The sequence below is a fragment of the Lissotriton vulgaris genome, unplaced genomic scaffold (genome assembly GCF_964263255.1).
Source record: "Lissotriton vulgaris unplaced genomic scaffold, aLisVul1.2 SCAFFOLD_581, whole genome shotgun sequence".
Classification (NCBI taxonomy): domain Eukaryota; kingdom Metazoa; phylum Chordata; class Amphibia; order Caudata; family Salamandridae; genus Lissotriton; species Lissotriton vulgaris.
The window spans coordinates 493,963-507,169 of record NW_028255144.1 but is presented as its reverse complement, the minus strand read 5'-3'; the positions used below and the strand labels follow the sequence as shown (position 1 = coordinate 507,169).

The window sequence follows — 13,207 nt, the reverse complement described above, 5'->3', positions numbered from 1 at the left end:
CCCTCCTATAAAACAGCCCTTAAGTGGTGCAGTGACACCCAAGTTCACAGGATATCTCCACACGTCTGGGGGCCAAAAAAGCTCTACCGGGACAGAAATATTTGTTTTTCCTCAGACACACCCAACATTGGGCTCTCGTATAGTTTGGTAAATTTGGGTTTCTAACTGTGAGATCAGTCAGAAGCATATGCTCACTAATCATAAAAATCTAACCTTCAAATAGGTGATTAAAAGTCCTGCCAAAAAAGATACCCAGTCTCATCTGTTATAACCTTGGTATAAACAATGCAAGAAAGATAGCAGTGAATGTGTGTCAAGCCATTTTTTTGCCCTCACCAGAAAAAGTATGCAACCCGCACAGCAAGTGACCAATTTACCACAAAAAGCCTTCTGTTCGTGGGTAATATTCAACCCAGTTCATCCCACTGCTTAATACCTTCAGACCAGCACTGCTGAAATACTTGTTCCAGCAACCTGTATACATGATTTTAGCAGAGATTTTTCTTGCTGCCAAAATGTCATTTGCATTCTCAAGTGGAAAGCAGAAGCACTTAAGTTGACACTGCTCAATGGGCACATGCAGCTGAAGCATTTGGTGGTTGGAATAAAAGACCTGACCAACCTACTGTGGAAGCAGGTCTACCATGTGCAGAAGATAAAGAGGAGTCAGATTGCTGAACTCCAGCAGGTTAGCATGCTGAATCCTCCTCGTCAAGTCTGCGGAATCAGGGTCATCTGTACTCGATACTCCACAACTTCTAAAGCTCTCTGGACCGAAGTAGAATTGGTGGGTCCTGTGTCAACAGGTCCCACAATAAGTCAAACTTGAAAGCATTACCTGGGAAACTATTCTCATAGAAGTGTATGGCACAAAGCCAAGTACACTTTCTGCGCTGTCCTGTGGTAAAAGAATCATGCATGGGCACTACAATTGGGGAAAAATGTTTCCTTTCCCCTTTAGATGAAATTCCAACTAGAGGTACTCCAAGGAGAAGGGGACTCAGAAAACCTGCTTGCATTGAGGGTGCCCTGTTCTTAGGCCCATCTCCACAGCTGAATTGCCTCCAAACACACCGCCCATGACCTCACACCACCCTGTGTGTTATCATGATTGATGGTTGTGGGGTTGTCTGACAGACCTTAAATGGAATGGAGGGAAGCTTTGAAGGCAGGATGGACTGCTCACAGCTCAAACATATTTAAGTTTAGATGGAGCTCCGATGCAGAAAAGTCGCCTTGTTCTACTATTTTGCCATGAGGAGTTCTCCAGCGCTCAATAATGAGACATCCATCACTACGGTATCTTGCAAAAGTGGAGGCCTGAAGGGATGATCCAGTATTAGACTGGCATAACATCTTAATCTGTTCAGATTCACACAGGGCAGATGTGAAAATTTGCTTGAAAGCATAGAGTCCCCTTGATGCTCGAGCTATTGCCTCCTTGGGCACCACAAAAGAGTTCTCATTTGCCATCTGGTGTATATATCAACAGGGTGTCTGAGGTCATCGGGCTTAACAGGCACAGGATTTGCAGACCATGAATCGCTGTCTAAACCAGAAACATTAGAATTAAATCACAAATATTTGCGATCCTCTGGTAAGTAGGAAAGCCCTTCATGTAGGTTGTGTCTACCGCCGCTCTTCCACTAACCAGTCATCCAAGTCCGGGAATACATGGACTCCTGACTTCTCCAATGAAGTCTTCACCATAGCCATCACCTTGGTGAAAACTCATGGAGCAGTCATCAGCCCCAAATGACAGAAAAGTGAATTGAAATTCTGAGACCTTATGTTAAACTGCAGGTAGTGTCTGTAAAGAGGGAGGATTGGCAGGTGAAACCAGGTGTCCTAGAAGACCAGGAATACTATCAATCCCCTACACGGACAGCCAAAGGCCCCGCGCTGGAGGACACCATCTTGAACTCGTCTTGCCAAATCAAGAGGTTAATTGCCATAATGGGGAGAAACCTGCATCCTTCTTGAGGACTAAGAAGTAAAAGGGAGCAACATTTTTTGCCCCTTTCCTGAATGGGCACAACGTCTCTGGCCCCTTTGTTCAGCTTCCCCCTCAAAAATCAAGGATTAAACCGGAGAGCACATCCTGGTGAAAGGAGTGAGGGCCAGAGGGGAGGACAGAAAAGGTAAGTTGTAGCCTTTTAGTGGTCAGTGATCTGTTGTGATACTTCCCCAATTGGTAGAAAAAAGAAGACCCTCACTTCTATCAGACATTGGTGGAATACAGGGGATGGGATACAAAAGGTTTAGAAGCTTTAGAGTAGAAGATGGTGGGGACTGGTGTTGTTGCTGTTAATGTGAGTGGGTACTTTACATCCACCCCTGCCTAGTAGGACCACTTGCTCAGAAAAGCTCCGGATGTCTCCTTCCTAAGTAGGTTTTTGGGCAATTTTGGGAAAACCTCTTGGGAGAACGTTCCAGTTGGGAGACTTATCTTAAGGGGAATAATTGGGGGTATGACTGAAGTCTTTGGCCAAACAAACTTGGCCTCCTGCTCCCTGATGCATCAATGAATGTAAGTCACAGGCCAGGATCACAAAGCCGTCTTCCTATGACATCTGTGACAGGATTTATATTTCACAATCTTTAGAGAATTCCTTGGAGAATTGCCACCTTAATGTGGTTGTGGGGCTTGGTTGTCTCAGTGACCTGGAGAGCTATGCTGGTGGGAGCTTAGTCTCCTTGGAAGGTTGCCCCTCGCCAGACAGGTCAAAGATTAGAGCCCAGAGGAAGCACGATGCACTGGTCCTCCAGGTTGGGGGTTGGATGCAAGGCTAACAACCTTGCCTCATAAAAGGCATTTGTTACAGAAACAGCAGCAAGAACCACTAAATCAACTGGGCACATGGGACTTCCGGAGTCTCTGCATGAGATATGTGTAACAGACAGTAGTCAAAGCTGCAAGGAAACTATTGATAGGATGACAGAAGAGTGCCAGGTGCAAGACCAGAATAAAACTCTGCAAGGTACGGACTATATATGAAACAGGAAAGCTGGCTCAAGTTACATTTGCGATGAGCTGCTACAACCTACACATCCTGGAGGTCAGCAAAGTAGGTGGACCGTATATGGCAGAATAAAAATTACCACAGGAGAAACAGTACTGTACTCAGGAAGGTGACGATGACCAGCATCATAAATAAGTAGCCACCATCCTGAGCAAGGGGACAGAGAAATGTCTAAGTGAGTGGAAGCCAGTCAATAGCATACTCATGACAGCCAGGTTAAAAGGCATACACATTAACACCACCATTATCCAGTGCAATACTCCAACAAATGATGCAGAGGACAAATGAGCCAAGGACATACTCTACGAACAGATGCAAGTTGAACTTGAAGCTGTGCCAAACCACAACCTGAAGATTGTGATGGGAGACTTGAATGCTGAAGTGGGAAAGGACAATACAAACCATGACAGAGTGATGAGAAAGGAAGGTTGTGGAACAATAAATGACAATAAAGAAAGACTGTTGGAACTTTGTGGCACACATTAATTGGGCTTATGAGGGACTCTTTCCCCACTGTGATATTCACAGACTAACTTGGTGCACACCCAGTGGCAGAGACAGAAACCAGATTGACCACCTGATGATAAGTGACTCCACTATAAGAAGTCAGAGTGAGGAGGGGATTAAATGGCAGCAGCGATCAACATCTAGAGTCTGCTGAATCTCAGAAAAACAGAACCCAAGACATCAAGGTGATATCTCTTCGAACTGGAAAAATTATAGGACTTCGCGGCTGAGAATACATTCATCTTACAAACCAGAAACAGGTTTCAACTCTTGGCAGACACTGAAGATCAGTCTGGATCAACTGCAGATGCAGTCAGTGAGAAATGGGAGCAGGACTTTTCAGTGTATGTGAAGAGCAATGAAACATGCCTGGAAACCAAGAGAAGGACGAGGGAATAATGGATAAGACAAGACACATTGCAAGCTATTAAAGGCATGAGGGTAGCAAAAATTAAACTTATGGAGGCCAAATCTGAGAGGCACAGGAAAGGTACAAGCAACAGTACAGAGACGAACACAGAGCAGTGAAAAAGAATGACAAGAGCAGACAAACGGGCGTACATGTATAACCTCACCAGTCAAGCAGTGGAACCAGCCAGTTTAAGAGAATGGGACAGCCTTTAAGATGATAAAGATAGTCAGTTTTAAATCTTGAGCAACATACAACACCCCTATCAGGGACAAGTAAGGTAGGCTACTCTCAACAGACAAAAAGCAGGAAGCACACTGGGCTGAGCACTTTGAAGAAGTCTTAAACAGACCAGTACCAACAAGTGAAGTGCACGTCCAAGAAGCAGAGACAGACTAGGATGTGAACACTGCCCCACCACAGAAAGAAGAATTTGTCACTGCTATCCATTCTCTTAAAAACAAAAAAGCTCTTGGCCAAGATAACCTAAATGCAGAAATGTTCAAGGCAGGCCCTGAAACATCAGCCAATATCCTCCAACTACTCTTTCCATCACTTTGGGAGGGAAAGAGAGTACTACATGGAACGAGCCAAGGCGTCATCGTCAAGTTTCCAAAGAAGGGAGCATTATCCAATTGTAACAATTGGCATGGAATCGTACTTCTGCCAATCCAGAGTAAAATCCCGGCAAAAATCATTATACAGCACAATGCTGATGCTATGGATAAGCAGTTATGAAAAGAAAAGGCTAGATTCTGCAAGGCAGAGGGTGTGTTGAGAAGATCCATACTCTACACCACATCATAGAGATGAGTATGGAGTGGCCGAGACAACTATGCATCAACTTTATTAAAGCCTTTGACAGTATTAACCGTGACAGCCTGTGACGTATACTGAGAGCTTATGGCACACCATATCAGAGAGTTCTCCTCATCAAGAGCTTCTATTATAATTGTACAAGATAGTGAGTATAGCTTCATGAGTATAGCTTCAAAGTCAAGACCAGTGTGAGACAGCAGTGATGTGTGATGTCAGAGTTGCTCTTCAACCTAGTCATCAATGTGGTGATGCAACGCACACCTGAAGACCAAGCCAGAGGACCTTATTTTTTACACTGGAGGACCTTGACTACGCAGATGAGACAGGCAGACAGGCAGACAGACAGACAGACAGACAGACAGATATATATATTTTGCATACTACGGCAGCAGCCCTGCTGTCGAGAACGCACCACCCGACCCAAAGATGGAGAGGGGCCACGAGGCTCTGGTAACTAAGGAGCTTTACTGTGGAGCCAAGGTGAAGGATTTAGGTGACAGTCTGCTGATTGAGGCCAATTCAGGGTTTTTAAATGAACTTTGACAGAAAATCCAGCGCATCCATATAGGAGGACTAAGTACTGAGACTACATCTCCCACAATGCTTTGCATTGATGTAACCGCCCAAATCTAGAGCGTGCAAATGCATTCAAAAGGGAGGCAGTTCGGAGCATGCACCATCTCCGTCAGCCTCTGAAGAAGTCTAATGATGAAGATGCAGAAAAGTCGCCTTGTTCTACTATTTTGCCATGAGGAGTTCTCCAGCGCTCAATAATGAGACATCCATCACTACGGTATCTTGCAAAAGTGGAGGCCTGAAGGGATGATCCAGTATTAGACTGGCATAACATCTTAATCTGTTCAGATTCACACAGGGCAGATGTGAAAATTTGCTTGAAAGCATAGAGTCCCCTTGATGCTCGAGCTATTGCCTCCTTGGGCACCACAAAAGAGTTCTCATTTGCCATCTGGTGTATATATCAACAGGGTGTCTGAGGTCATCGGGCTTAACAGGCACAGGATTTGCAGACCATGAATCGCTGTCTAAACCAGAAACATTAGAATTAAATCACAAATATTTGCGATCCTCTGGTAAGTAGGAAAGCCCTTCATGTAGGTTGTGTCTACCGCCGCTCTTCCACTAACCAGTCATCCAAGTCCGGGAATACATGGACTCCTGACTTCTCCAATGAAGTCTTCACCATAGCCATCACCTTGGTGAAAACTCATGGAGCAGTCATCAGCCCCAAATGACAGAAAAGTGAATTGAAATTCTGAGACCTTATGTTAAACTGCAGGTAGTGTCTGTAAAGAGGGAGGATTGGCAGGTGAAACCAGGTGTCCTAGAAGACCAGGAATACTATCAATCCCCTACACGGACAGCCAAAGGCCCCGCGCTGGAGGACACCATCTTGAACTCGTCTTGCCAAATCAAGAGGTTAATTGCCATAATGGGGAGAAACCTGCATCCTTCTTGAGGACTAAGAAGTAAAAGGGAGCAACATTTTTTGCCCCTTTCCTGAATGGGCACAACGTCTCTGGCCCCTTTGTTCAGCTTCCCCCTCAAAAATCAAGGATTGAACCGGAGAGCACATCCTGGTGAAAGGAGTGAGGGCCAGAGGGGAGGACAGAAAAGGTAAGTTGTAGCCTTTTAGTGGTCAGTGATCTGTTGTGATACTTCCCCAATTGGTAGAAAAAAGAAGACCCTCACTTCTATCAGACATTGGTGGAATACAGGGGATGGGATACAAAAGGTTTAGAAGCTTTAGAGTAGAAGATGGTGGGGACTGGTGTTGTTGCTGTTAATGTGAGTGGGTACTTTACATCCACCCCTGCCTAGTAGGACCACTTGCTCAGAAAAGCTCCGGATGTCTCCTTCCTAAGTAGGTTTTTGGGCAATTTTGGGAAAACCTCTTGGGAGAACGTTCCAGTTGGGAGACTTATCTTAAGGGGAATAATTGGGGGTATGACTGAAGTCTTTGGCCAAACAAACTTGGCCTCCTGCTCCCTGATGCATCAATGAATGTAAGTCACAGGCCAGGATCACAAAGCCGTCTTCCTATGACATCTGTGACAGGATTTATATTTCACAATCTTTAGAGAATTCCTTGGAGAATTGCCACCTTAATGTGGTTGTGGGGCTTGGTTGTCTCAGTGACCTGGAGAGCTATGCTGGTGGGAGCTTAGTCTCCTTGGAAGGTTGCCCCTCGCCAGACAGGTCAAAGATTAGAGCCCAGAGGAAGCACGATGCACTGGTCCTCCAGGTTGGGGGTTGGATGCAAGGCTAACAACCTTGCCTCATAAAAGGCATTTGTTACAGAAACAGCAGCAAGAACCACTAAATCAACTGGGCACATGGGACTTCCGGAGTCTCTGCATGAGATATGTGTAACAGACAGTAGTCAAAGCTGCAAGGAAACTATTGATAGGATGACAGAAGAGTGCCAGGTGCAAGACCAGAATAAAACTCTGCAAGGTACGGACTATATATGAAACAGGAAAGCTGGCTCAAGTTACATTTGCGATGAGCTGCTACAACCTACACATCCTGGAGGTCAGCAAAGTAGGTGGACCGTATATGGCAGAATAAAAATTACCACAGGAGAAACAGTACTGTACTCAGGAAGGTGACGATGACCAGCATCATAAATAAGTAGCCACCATCCTGAGCAAGGGGACAGAGAAATGTCTAAGTGAGTGGAAGCCAGTCAATAGCATACTCATGACAGCCAGGTTAAAAGGCATACACATTAACACCACCATTATCCAGTGCAATACTCCAACAAATGATGCAGAGGACAAATGAGCCAAGGACATACTCTACGAACAGATGCAAGTTGAACTTGAAGCTGTGCCAAACCACAACCTGAAGATTGTGATGGGAGACTTGAATGCTGAAGTGGGAAAGGACAATACAAACCATGACAGAGTGATGAGAAAGGAAGGTTGTGGAACAATAAATGACAATAAAGAAAGACTGTTGGAACTTTGTGGCACACATTAATTGGGCTTATGAGGGACTCTTTCCCCACTGTGATATTCACAGACTAACTTGGTGCACACCCAGTGGCAGAGACAGAAACCAGATTGACCACCTGATGATAAGTGACTCCACTATAAGAAGTCAGAGTGAGGAGGGGATTAAATGGCAGCAGCGATCAACATCTAGAGTCTGCTGAATCTCAGAAAAACAGAACCCAAGACATCAAGGTGATATCTCTTCGAACTGGAAAAATTATAGGACTTCGCGGCTGAGAATACATTCATCTTACAAACCAGAAACAGGTTTCAACTCTTGGCAGACACTGAAGATCAGTCTGGATCAACTGCAGATGCAGTCAGTGAGAAATGGGAGCAGGACTTTTCAGTGTATGTGAAGAGCAATGAAACATGCCTGGAAACCAAGAGAAGGACGAGGGAATAATGGATAAGACAAGACACATTGCAAGCTATTAAAGGCATGAGGGTAGCAAAAATTAAACTTATGGAGGCCAAATCTGAGAGGCACAGGAAAGGTACAAGCAACAGTACAGAGACGAACACAGAGCAGTGAAAAAGAATGACAAGAGCAGACAAACGGGCGTACATGTATAACCTCACCAGTCAAGCAGTGGAACCAGCCAGTTTAAGAGAATGGGACAGCCTTTAAGATGATAAAGATAGTCAGTTTTAAATCTTGAGCAACATACAACACCCCTACCAGGGACAAGTAAGGTAGGCTACTCTCAACAGACAAAAAGCAGGAAGCACACTGGGCTGAGCACTTTGAAGAAGTCTTAAACAGACCAGTACCAACAAGTGAAGTGCACGTCCAAGAAGCAGAGACAGACTAGGATGTGAACACTGCCCCACCACAGAAAGAAGAATTTGTCACTGCTATCCATTCTCTTAAAAACAAAAAAGCTCTTGGCCAAGATAACCTAAATGCAGAAATGTTCAAGGCAGGCCCTGAAACATCAGCCAATATCCTCCAACTACTCTTTCCATCACTTTGGGAGGGAAAGAGAGTACTACATGGAACGAGCCAAGGCGTCATCGTCAAGTTTCCAAAGAAGGGAGCATTATCCAATTGTAACAATTGGCATGGAATCGTACTTCTGCCAATCCAGAGTAAAATCCCGGCAAAAATCATTATACAGCACAATGCTGATGCTATGGATAAGCAGTTATGAAAAGAAAAGGCTAGATTCTGCAAGGCAGAGGGTGTGTTGAGAAGATCCATACTCTACACCACATCATAGAGATGAGTATGGAGTGGCCGAGACAACTATGCATCAACTTTATTAAAGCCTTTGACAGTATTAACCGTGACAGCCTGTGACGTATACTGAGAGCTTATGGCACACCATATCAGAGAGTTCTCCTCATCAAGAGCTTCTATTATAATTGTACAAGATAGTGAGTATAGCTTCATGAGTATAGCTTCAAAGTCAAGACCAGTGTGAGACAGCAGTGATGTGTGATGTCAGAGTTGCTCTTCAACCTAGTCATCAATGTGGTGATGCAACGCACACCTGAAGACCAAGCCAGAGGACCTTATTTTTTACACTGGAGGACCTTGACTACGCAGATGAGACAGGCAGACAGGCAGACAGACAGACAGACAGACAGACAGATATATATATTTTGCATACTACGGCAGCAGCCCTGCTGTCGAGAACGCACCACCCGACCCAAAGATGGAGAGGGGCCACGAGGCTCTGGTAACTAAGGAGCTTTACTGTGGAGCCAAGGTGAAGGATTTAGGTGACAGTCTGCTGATTGAGGCCAATTCAGGGTTTTTAAATGAACTTTGACAGAAAATCCAGCGCATCCATATAGGAGGACTAAGTACTGAGACTACATCTCCCACAATGCTTTGCATTGATGTAACCGCCCAAATCTAGAGCGTGCAAATGCATTCAAAAGGGAGGCAGTTCGGAGCATGCACCATCTCCGTCAGCCTCTGAAGAAGTCTAATGATGAAATACGTCAGGCAATAACGGGGCGGCTGTCTCATAAGACTATTGAAAAGCGGATCTGTGACCATACCAATAAAATGCTTTCTGCACGCTTTTGTTAGAGTGCTTCTTATCCGGATGGGTAAACTTGGAATATATATATATATATATATCTCCCCTCAACATCTATGCACAGCAAGTGGGCCTGAAGAGCAACATGAAGAAATCAGAAGTCATGCTGCTAAACATCCAAAACCCTTCACCATTCAAAGCGGATGGAGAGGACCTATCCATAACCGGAGAACTCATTTACCTGGGCAGTACTATCAGACATGATTGAGGGACAGGCTGCTACATCAAGAGCAGACTAAACAAGGCTAGGAATGCCTTCAGGAGAAGTGTGGCTCAGGGGTTAGAGGCGGCAGACCCGGAAGCTGAGATCGGCCCTGGACCAGGGTTCAATTCCCGCCCCGACGGGGGTTGGGCTCAATAATTCCACGGACTCGATAATTCTCACTCCGGTGCCTACTCAACTCACGGGTTCACACTCTGCGACTCTGGGCAATAGCTTGCTTAATCTCCACAACGGCCCCTCGCGGCGGGATGCCTGGCTTTCACCTTGTGGATACCCTGCCGGGGTATCTCACAGGGGAATACCAGGACGGGTTCCCTAAGCAAGCGCATAGATGCCTGCGATGTGGGCGAATTGCGCTATATAAATACATGTACATTTACATTTACATTTACAAAGTGGGGAAATCATCTCAGTACAGCACCAACACCATTTAGAGATTTTAAAAGGACTATGTTCTATCCACACTTGCACAGATCAGAATGCTGGCGGATGATGAAGCAATATCACCAAACTGTCAGACTTCCACACTAGTAACCTGAGAAGAATCTTGCACATTTTCTGTCCGTGAGTCATATCCAACCTGGAACTGCTCACCAAATGCAAGCAAGAGAGCATGAACAATATCATTATGCAAAAAAAGGTGGGAATGGATAGGACACACCATGAGAAAAAAACAAGACTCCATCACAAGAACAGCTCTCCTCAGGACCTGAGAAGCCAAACGGAAGAGGGGCAGGCCAAAGAGCACCTGGAGATGAACTGTGGAAGCCGAAAAGAATACCCTGAATTACAGCTAGGGCACTGCCCAGAATCTTGCCGAAAACAAACAGACGTTGAGGTCCTTCACTGCTGCCCTACATGCAGGTCAGCATAATGGATGGTTCCTTAAAAACTCTGACATCTTCACATCCTGAGCAAGGGAAGTCATGTAGGAAGCTGCATGGTGCCACATGAAGGAGCTGAAGAGCTATTGCTAGGGAGGGTGGTTGAAGGGGAATTTCCAGATCCAATCTGGGACCTGGAAGATATTCATTAGGCAAGGAATTTGCAAGAAGTATCAATCAGAAATCACAAATCTACACTTCCATTGGAAAATATACATTAGAAACCTGACTGCCATACTCCAGCTTAAATTTATAAAAGTGATGGAACACCAAAAGAAAAAGGATAGGAGCAAACAAACCCCATCAAAGATTCAGTTAGAATTAGGAGCAGATCACCCAAAAAGCCATCAGATCCCAAAATAATGAACAGGTCCAAGGGGAACACAATTTAAGAGACAGGGACAGGTACAAAAATAGCAACTCTGTCATAAGTATCAGCAACTTTTATTTTATTGAACAAGATTGCAAGGGGTGAATGTAGGGTCCTGCACCTAAAACCATTATAAGTAGGCAGAATGTTTTGTGCGCATATTAGTCCACAAGGTCAAGCATACCCAAGACAGGGAAGCATCAGGAAAAGAGCAATGTTGCAGCACTGTTAAACTGCATTTTAAAAACACACACAACTCCATTTTGTGTTGCCATGCTCAAGGCAACTTGGTGAAGAACTGCTTTCCACGTCCCCGTTGAAACTTGCACAACCCTCCCCGCTCCTTGTGGTTGAGCCGATTCCGAGAAGCTGCCTGTGGCCTCATCCCCCCTCCCAGTTGTGTCAAAGACTCAGCTACATCCTGTCCACCGTTGGTAACTCAGCCTGTCACAACTCCTGTGCCCTGTGACCACGCCATCTGGTCAAAGAAGCACGAGGCTGTGTCCCGTGACCACAACATCGGATCAAGGAAGCACGAGGCTGCACCCTGTGACCACACCATTGAGCAAGGGAGCACGAGGCTGTGGACATTGTGCAATAAGAGACAGATGTCCCCTGGCCACGATTGCACCACAAGACTGACGAAGAACTTGTCAAATGAGGAACTAAGCAAAATGTGGAATTGTGTATTGTGTAAATGGGCGTGGCAAGCGTTATAAGTATGTGTGTGCTGCGGATTGAAGCAGAAGTCTCCGTAGAATTGTCTTTGTACCATTCTGGGACCTCTGTCCTTAGCTCGAGCTAATAAATAACTTACTTCCCTCCACGGCTGGTTGTCCTGGTCTCTTTGGTAATGTATGACTTGAACAAGGAGAACCCGTAGATTCTAAGGTGTGCCCTGCACCACTGGCTTTGACACTCCTAGTGGGGGAGAGGTCTCCAAAAAGCCGGTTCTACAATTTGGCGCCCAACGTGGGGCATCTTCGGTGGTCGTCATCGAGCCTGGTGGTCATGAGGGGTCCGTGATCGAATTCTAAGGGAGGCGCGCCACTACATTGGCGCAAGGAGTCCAAACAGAACTAAATCAAACTCGAAAAGAACGAAGCTAAAGTAATGCGTATGAGTGTGATTCAGAAAGCCCAGTCATGATAATCAGAGAATAGAAGAGGGTATAGTAATACATGATAGATTAAATAGAATGCAGATAGATGGATGTTACGTTACAAAGAAGGTCCCCGAAAAGGCCCGGGACAAGAAGGATGACCCTCTCATGTCCTCCATGATGAACACCCCTCCACCCTATACTCCCGCCATGTATCCGACCCTTAATCCCGGCCAATTGACCCCGCTACTGCTCCGGTTGCTGCCCCTGCCCATGCCCTGGTTTGTCCAATTCCTCAGCCACTTGTTCACAACGCCCCGACTGTTCAGGCCATTGTACCAATGCAAGTCCACCCTTCTTTTCCTCTTGTTGCACCTTCCACTGGTTCCTTACTTGTCCAACCTAATATGCCTTCGACTCCCGTTGCAACCAACCCATTTCTTGTTGACAGTCATCCGACACTTCCCCCAGTGCAGGACTATTAGCGAATGCATGGTCAGTGGTCCATGATTATATCCCTTCTGCAACTCCGCATGGACCTCCCACTCCCAGACGACGCACCTTGCGCAGACTGATAGGTAGTACACAGGAACAACTCCCTATGAGTCAACAAGCTTGTGTGTGGATGGAAAATAACACTATGTACACCGCTCAGGATATATGGATGACAATGGATCAGTGGACACGCATTCAACAGATTGACATTTTTTGTGAAATGTGTGACATACTGATCCAAATGTGGGAGGATTTTGTTGAATCAGGTCCACCCCCAGGTCTGCCTGACCTTCGCCATAAGGTT

At 45.6% G+C, this 13,207-nt stretch overlaps 1 protein-coding gene across 1 annotated transcript in view; it reads right to left on the bottom strand.

Moving 5' to 3' along the window:
* Window positions 1-13,207, bottom strand: part of LOC147659215 (centrosomal protein of 135 kDa-like) — a 548,924-nt gene that overhangs the window by 338,861 nt on the left and 196,856 nt on the right. The gene's annotated exons all lie outside the window — the stretch shown is intronic.